Here is a 6,756-nt window from a genome sequence, read left to right as displayed (position 1 = left end):
CCTCCGCCTCCTCCCAGAGGCCCCCGGCCCCCTCCTCAGCCGCAGCCGCAGCCCCGGCCCTCCCGGCGGCAGAGGCGGCAGCTCCCGGCACCGCCAGGTACGGGTCCCGCCAGGCCCGGGCGCGGAGGGCGGACGGGACCCCGCGGGCGCCGGGAGGGATTGGCCGGGCGGCGGGGGGAGGCGGGCGGAGAACATGGCGCCGGAGAGCGGCGCGTGCTGAGGCGAGCGGAGCCGGGCCGGGCGGCGGCGGGGAAAGGCCGGTGCTGGCGGCGGGGCCGCCAGGGATATGCGGCAGCGGCTCTTCCCTGTGCTGAGCCGGGCTCTGCCGGGCCGGACGCGCCTCTGGGCCGCCCCGGCCTCGCGCTCCTTCCCTCCGGGCTGGCGGCGGAGCTCTCTCGGGTACGGTGCGAGTGCGGCGGGGCCGGGGCAGGGCCGCGGGTTCCGGGGCCGTGTGACCCGGGGCCGTGAGGCCGGAGAGCCCCCGCGGTGTTGTGTAAGAGGTGGCGGCGCGGCCGGGCAGGGGCACCTTGTGAGTCCAGGGGAGCGCCCGCCCTGCCCCGAGCGCGGCGGGGAGCAGGGGGAGCTCGGGCCGCGCAGTGGGGCTGGCGCCGGAGCTTTCCGGGCGGGCGGTGGGCGAGAGGGGTCGGCGGGGCCGTGCGTGCCAAGGAGGCCTGAGCCCTGCCTTGTGTCCTGCTCTGCTGCCCGGGAGAGCCCGCGCTGACGCGCTCCCGTGTTTGCAGCTGCACCTCCTTTGACAAAGTAGGCTTGGTCATCAGCCGTGTGGCTTTCGTTGCCCGGGGGCTTGCTTTGTTCTCCTTCCTTCTCAAAAAACCTCAGTGAATTGTCGTGTTACTTAACTTGCCATGTCTTCCTAAGGCATAATTATGAAAAAAAGAAAAAAGTTTCAAATCTTTAAGAAGAGACTGCTCTCAGTTACTCAAACTTGATGGGAGCGGCCTCTTCAGTTTCTGCCGAGTTATCTGGCAGTGGCATCGTGCGGGGCTTGTTACTGCGTGTTTGTGTCACCAGTGTCCCCAGCTCCGGTGGAGATAGCGCAGCTAGCCTCGATCAAGGGAGGAGCGGGCAGGAGCCTTGGCACAGCTCACTTTTAGGGACAGTTTAAACTGCGTAACAACTCGGCAAAGTTTGTCCGGGAAGGGAGCTAGGATTAGGGACAAAGGCTAAGTTGTTTTCTTTCTTTAATTAACGCTGTAGCTGTTACCTTAGTAGCCAAACCTATATTTAATGCTGCACGAGTTAGAGACGTCAAAAGTAGCATCTTTCCGGGGAAAAAGTGAGTTATGATGACTCATACTGTCGGTGCTCGTGTGTCAAAATTCGGATGCACTGTTACTGTTCATTATTGCTATTTATGCTTCAGAATTGTAAAGGTAATTCACACCGTGGAGAAAAGCCAATGCTTTTCTCAGGCTGTAGTTTGTCTTGCTAGATTACTCCTCTTTATGCCTGTGAATATATGCAGTATTTGGACTTTATGTATGTGAGCAGGCCTGTTGTGTTTTCATACTGCCTACAACCATGATTTAATCATCCATTTAATTTTAATTGTGAATTAGGATTTACATAAATGATAATGAAATGAGAGCAGGCATAGTTCTTTCATGTGATAATTTTTTTGAGATGTGAAAATTAAGAATCTTTTTCTTCAGGTACATGTTCCTGTTTTCCATCTCTGTATTTTGTTCATGCTTGAACTTTTTCTTTTTGTAATATTTTTAACTTTCACCTTTACGTCAAGTAGCAAGATAATTTCTCAGTTACAACTTACCTCCTTTTCATCTGATGTACAGAATTAAAATTATCTATTCTATTTGGGAAGTCCCTAGAAGGATTCTTATTTCTATGCTTGCCTGCTTTTTTGCTCGCTTTCTGCTTTTTGTCTTCAGTCAGTGTAAGGCTGTGGTCTCATTCCTTGGATGAAATGGCACCTTTGGGAATTGATTGAAGTGTCAAGTATATAACTTATTTTGCACATGAATACAGAAGCATTCCCCTCCCCTGTAAGATCCAGAAGAAAGAGGGAAGGGTCAAGGAGTTCATTACCTCTGGTGTTTCACTGTACTGGAAGGTATTAGGCTCCTAGCTATGGGGGTCATTGCTGGTTATTGTAGAAGTAATTCACTAAAAGTACAGTCAGACCACTTCAGAAATGGCATGTTGGGTTGATACTTTTAATGTATTAATTCTGTTGTGTTTGATGCTTTTATAGTAACTTTGGTGTCCAGTCTTCTAACAGCGTAGAGATCAAAAAGTTCATAAAAATCTAGAGAAATTGCTTTGATCGGTTTTGTGTCTGGTTGTGTATTTGTATATGCATGATCTGTCAGTGAGTATCTTTGCTTTCACCTTTTCTGATGCCCCTAAGTGGGTAAAATGTTCTTATCACATAGTACTGTATGTATATAATAAGGTGATTTTTGATGGATCCTGTTTGAAAGTTGCTTCACTGCAGCTTTCTATTAAAGTATTACCTTCTGCCCCTTGTTTTTAGAATGAGTAAGAACTATAGCTTGCCTGAACAATTGATATGGAAAAGAATGCAGTAGAGCTCAGTGTTTATTTATAATTTTAACAGTAGAACCAGAATTGTCCAAAATAGTGAAAACCAAACTACAAAATAGGTGAACAGCCAGGACTTCATTTGTTGAAACACACCGCTGACTCTTGTAAACTGCTCATTGTTATTGGTTTGTTTCTCATGTCAAAGCTCTAGTGTTAGATAAAGAGTTGCTTTTACTGTGGCATTACAGTGCTTTTAATGATTCAGAATTCTGAATTCTCTCTGTTTTTGTCACTAGATCAGATTTTCTTGCCAGTTCTCTCATCTTTCTGTGAATTTCATGTTGTTATGCAGTACAACTGAAGTTTTAATCTCGTCTTGGTTTTTGTTTTTTTTCTAATTCAAACCTCACAAGTTTTTCTTTTTGAGTGTATAAGACAGATGGTAGCATAAAGCATTAAGTGAGTTGGCTTTACAGAGAGTTTTGGGCAATCTGATGTGCTGCTTACACATAAAATCTATGAAATACACATCAGAACACAGAATAAAGCACAGAGATGTCTCCTGTAGCATCCAGTGTAACATTTCCCACTGTGTGTACAGGGCCATGCAAAGACACCAACACAGTCCTGGGGTTGTGGAGCAAGCCCTGCAACTGTAGGGTGATGGAAGAAAAATGTCATGGGGAGGAAGAGAGAATGAGAGCCCCTGGTCTGCAAGTATTCAATGAACAAAGCAATTAATTGAATTAGTGAGTACATTTCTTAGGAAAATCTGTAAAATATGCTTTGAAGCAAGCAGTTGGTCACGTAGCACAGAAACTTGTCTGATCAGTCATGCAATTTGAAAATACTGATGTAAACCAAATTACTATGCCAGATCTGTGAAAATTTTAATGATACTATAATTTAATGTTATCTAAAGATTAAGACCAGATAATTTTACTTACCCCCCCCCCCCCCTTGTCTCCCACCTCATCCTGCAGGTCAATCAAATACTTCAAAACCCTTTTGGAATTTTGTAAAATATTGAAGCAAAGAATTGTTAGGGAAAGATTAATTGTTCTATTTCTGGTGAATGTGGTTAGAGATTGTTTACTTTGGAGGTTTGGATGAATTGTTTGGGGCAATTTTTGAGGACATAGGAAAAGTAAGCTTAAGTAATTAAGAGATTAAAAAAACTTGTTATCCTTTATTGCTCTGTGTAGCATCAAATTGTATAAGGTCCTGCCTTTTTGTTTGACTTTTTTTACCCAGTGCTTTGGAAACTGGTCAAGTTAAGGACTGTAGATGTAGGGCAGCAAACTGGCTTTATGGTGTCTGATTGTATATCTCATCTCGTTTGGTCACCACATCACTGTAATTATCAGGCCAGTTACTCAGCTGGGGCCTCATCTCACATGTGAAACTACCAGGGAGGGCCCTTGTTTTAGCCAAGGTCACACGTGGTGTGGTCTCATTAATGCCACTGTAATTCCTGTACACCCGTGTTACACACTGGTGTTTCTGCTGTCACGTTGGCAGTGCAGCTGTGGCCAGACTGAGTTTTACTGCTGTGATCTAGAGTTCTGGAAGCTGGACTCTGGGAAACAAGAGCATGGCAGGCATCTGCCCTGGCCACCATCATTAGGAGGGAATTTTCTGAGTCAGTTACAGACTTGGCAAAAAGATGCAGACTGAGGTTCTGAAAATGCTTTAATTGTAGCGAGACTTTAGAATTTCTTCAAAATGAACTACATAACAAAACCTTATAAATATTCATCATCTTCAGACTTGCCTGATTTGGCGTGATTAGTTGTTCTTAATAACTTGGGAACACTGATTAAATCATTGTGGGGCTTTGTAGTTGGACCTTTTGTGTATGAAGTAGTAGGCTGAATTCCTGATGAGTTTAAAAGTGATAAAACGTGTTCACGTTTTGAGCACGTTATCTACTTACGCAGTCTGTCTGCCTGTGCATGCAATCAGAATTGTTTAGATCACTATCAGGAATGTGTTGGGATCTCATACATTCTCTAGCTTCATGGCAAGCAAATTCACACAAGACTGATGCTTTATGGATGTTGAAACATGAGGTATTTTAATCTCTAAGCGTCTAAAAGAACGATTGATGAACATGTAACTTGAAAAAGTATGGATAGTCTCCTGAAGGATCCTTTTTGGTAATGTTCAACCTGAATTGATTTAACTTTCCTGCCTACAGTTTAGTCTAAAAAAAAAAATTATTATAACATACAGGTGAATGGAAATGTGAAGAGAGTAGGTAGATTCCTGATTGTTTTACTGATAGCATAATTCTACTGCTGTCATGATCAGCAGTAGGTGCAAGAGAAAAAAAGAGGGGTGCAGACCTGTGCAAGAATGCAGATTTACTTGGTTGTTGCAAAGCCATGAGCTTGGGACTGAAGAAGTTCATGGACTCCTCCAGAGTGCTCAGTTTGGTGCTGTCATCCTTGTAAGAGGTGAGAAAACTCTGGCTGGTAGTTCTGCAGCACCGGGGCTCCTGCCAAAGCACACAGCACTTCTTTCACTCCATACATTGGCAGCTGGAGAAGTCTTCATGTAAACCAAGATGGATTAGTAAACAGCACAGAGAACATGTTACCAATGGTAACTCCCATGCAGGACAGAACAGAGGTTCTCACTCAGTGAGGGTTTCACTTCACTCTGGTAAATGGTAAGCAATTAGTCGCATAAAAACTTGAAGCAAATGTGAATTTTAAGGCAATGGATAGAAAGCAAGCATCAAAACCTGCTGAGATGGTAACTTGCCTTTCATCTGGAGCAGACCTGTGTACTAGTACTTGACTTCAGTGTGTGCATACTGTCATGACAAATAAAACCTTGAGAAGCGCTTTGGAGTTTGTGCCTTGGGGGTCATATTTTTATTAGCTAGTCACATTCTTGCATTGAAGCAACCCTCAGGAGTTTCTGTTAATTGGTTTTCAAATATGGTCCTTTAATTTGTTCAAACATTGGACTTAGATTTGACTACACAGGCTAATTTTTAATTAAAGTAACTTTGCTAAAATAACTCTGAGAGATTAAAATAGTGAAGCAGAATCATATATCACTTAATCCCACTCTGTAATACTCTGTTTGCAGGTGAAACCTGGCATCCCCAGAGAGCCTTGCTGCTTCCAAGGGACTGCCTGCCTGGAAATGATTACAAAAATGGAACCTCAAAGAATAGAATATAATTTCACTAGAAGTGCTGTAATTGAAAATTCAGTGTTGGTTTTAAAGGATACTTTTCTTGTACAAGTGAAATAGTTTTGATGAGGAGGAAGAATATTTCCCATTCATTGAATAGGGACACTGTTCTCAGCTCAGACATCCATATTCTTTTTTCCTTTCTACCTTTGTAATCTTTCCACCTGTAATTTTTGAGCCAGTGGAAGAATTTCCACTGCCACAGTAATGCTTTGTATTGTTCCTGCTATTTTGGCTTTATTGACTCTTTCTCTGTTGCTTCTGCTTTATGAAAGTAGTAAGGCAGTATTTCTTTTAATGTATTTGTTAAGCTATTAGCTCTGCAATAAACATAGCACCTCCTTTGTGGAAGAATTGTTTTGCTGCTGACCAGCAGCATCCAGGGCTTGCTGTAATGACAGTACAGCAAGTAGCTGTAGCACATGGATTTTAGGACAGCTTCTGAACATGGCCTTAGAAATAAAGCTGCTTCTCAATAAGTACAGGATTTCTGGTTTTCTTAATTTTTTTTTTTGCCTGTGGTTAAAAGCAGTTCTGTTGTCAAAAAGTGATTTATGGAGTTTTAGGATTCTGGTGTGAAAGAATAGAGTGTGGTATTTTATAAAGCAATTGCACTTACTTAAAAGCTGCACAGGAAAACAGTCATATGAGGGAATGTTTAGTATTGAGTCTTACAGTTTACTCCTTAAGAAAACATAGTGGTATAGAAGTTCTCTCTGAAGTGAAAATTTTCCTTCTCACTTTTGTATTGTAGTAACATATCAGCAGGAGGAGCAGCACGTAAGCAGGAAGGTGTTGGTCTTGTCCTCTTGACGTATTTGCCTTCCAGGAGCACTGCTTGGTTGATCAGCCCTTGCTTTTATTCCAGTTGTCTGGTACTGTGATTCACTTTGCAGCAAAATAATCGTAGGTAATCATGCAAACCCATTTGAAGTTAGAGGATGTTGTATTCACAATGCCCAGTGAAATAACAGTGAAGGTGGAGATAAAAATTTCAGTCCTTAGTTTGAAGGCTTAATTACT

The 6,756-nt window shown here is 43.3% G+C and overlaps 1 protein-coding gene across 2 annotated transcripts in view; it reads left to right on the top strand.

Moving 5' to 3' along the window:
• Positions 1–20: 20 nt before the first annotated feature.
• Positions 21–6,756, top strand: part of IDE (insulin degrading enzyme) — a 53,053-nt gene continuing 46,317 nt past the window's right edge. Inside the window, exon 1 of one of the 2 annotated variants that reach the window (XM_063163482.1) lies at positions 21–97. The gene's annotated coding sequence lies outside the window, so the exon portion shown is untranslated. Of the gene's footprint in view, positions 98–309; positions 400–6,756 lie in introns of those variants that run through there. The other variant, XM_063163480.1, reaches the window with a different exon arrangement.

The sequence above is a fragment of the Melospiza melodia genome, chromosome 9 (assembly GCF_035770615.1).
Source record: "Melospiza melodia melodia isolate bMelMel2 chromosome 9, bMelMel2.pri, whole genome shotgun sequence".
NCBI classification, from domain to species: Eukaryota; Metazoa; Chordata; class Aves; order Passeriformes; family Passerellidae; genus Melospiza; species Melospiza melodia.
This window is presented reverse-complemented; position numbering and strand designations above follow the sequence as displayed.